The sequence below is a fragment of the Chlorella variabilis genome, assembly GCF_000147415.1.
Source record: "Chlorella variabilis unplaced genomic scaffold CHLNCscaffold_5, whole genome shotgun sequence".
In the NCBI taxonomy this organism is placed as follows: Eukaryota; Viridiplantae; Chlorophyta; class Trebouxiophyceae; order Chlorellales; family Chlorellaceae; genus Chlorella; species Chlorella variabilis.
Window position 1 is genome coordinate 4,242 of NW_005435083.1, and position 1,487 is coordinate 5,728.

Below are 1,487 nucleotides of genomic sequence, written 5' to 3' on the forward strand. Positions count from 1 at the left end.
CGTCTCCAAATATTCCACCCTGCGCACCGTGCTAGCCATCGCTGCTGACCTGGACCTGGAAATCACCAACTCGACATCAAGACTGCATTCCTCAACGGCAAGCTGGACGAGGATGTGTACATCCAGCAACCACCTGGCTACAACTATGATAACCCAGACCTGGCCTGCAAGTTGAACAAGGCCCTCTACGGACTCAAGCAAGCCTCCCGAGCCTGGCACCGCACCCTGAAGACCGAGATCGAGTCCATGGGCTTCAAGGAGTCAACTGCTGACCCAGGCCTCTTCATCAAGCCCTCCTCACCACCAGCCTACCTGCTCATCTACGTCGACGACATTCTGGTCATCACCAACAACACATACATGCTCAACTCCGTCAAGAACCAGATCTCCACCGCCTTCGAGACCCGGGACCTTGGTCCAGCCACCTTCTTCCTCGGCATCGACATCATCCGAGACCGCACCACCAAAACCATCAAGCTGACCCAGACCCATACCACTGACCTGCTGTCCAAGTTCAACATGGAGAAGTCCAAGCCCTTCGATACACCATCCAGCATCGCCATCAAGCTCACCGCCGACGGCGAGCCACTCGACACCAAGGGACATCCCTACTCCACCCTCATCGGCTCCCTCATGTACCTGGCATCCTGCACCCGACCTGATATTGCCCAAGCCGTGGGAGCGTTGGCCCGCTACATGTCCAAGCCCACCACAACGCACTGGACTGCAGCCAAGCATGTGCTCCGCTACCTCGCCGGCACCACAGACTACGGCATCATCTTCACTCCATCCGACTCCACACTCAACGCCTACTGCGACGCCAACCACGCTGGCGACATTGACACCCGCCGCTCAACCACCGGCTACGTGTTCACCTTCAACAACGGCGCCATCACCTGGAGCTCCCGCCTGCAGCCCACTGTCGCTGCATCCACCACCGAAGCTGAGTACATGGCGGCCGCCTCCACCGTTAAGGAAGCCCTGTGGCTCCGCAAGCTCTTCACCGACCTGGACCTCCACATTGCATGCATCGACATCAAGTCCGACAGCCAGTCTGCCATCCACATGCTCAAGAACCCCGTCATCTCCCTCCGCTCCAAGCACATCGACATCGTGCACCACTTTGCCCGCGAGCGAGTCGCCCGTGGAGAAGTCAACTTTTTCTACATCCCCACCGACTCCATGGTCGCCGACATCCTGACCAAGCCCGTGCCCACCAACAAGTTCAAGTTCTGCCGCGACGCAATGGGCATTGCCTAAGTGCAACGGTTGTGCAGCCTGCGTGGGAGTGTTGAGCTGTGACAATGCCACGTGTCCAGTCTACACATCCGCTGCATTGATACCTCATTCCCGCCTTTCCCGCCCCAGACACCGCACAATTGTGTTTCCCCACCCCATTCCCAGTTGATCGACACTTGTGCCACTCCCTTTCGTGCACCTGACCCAGCCATTATGCTCACCGATACCATGATGCCTTTGTGCCGCAT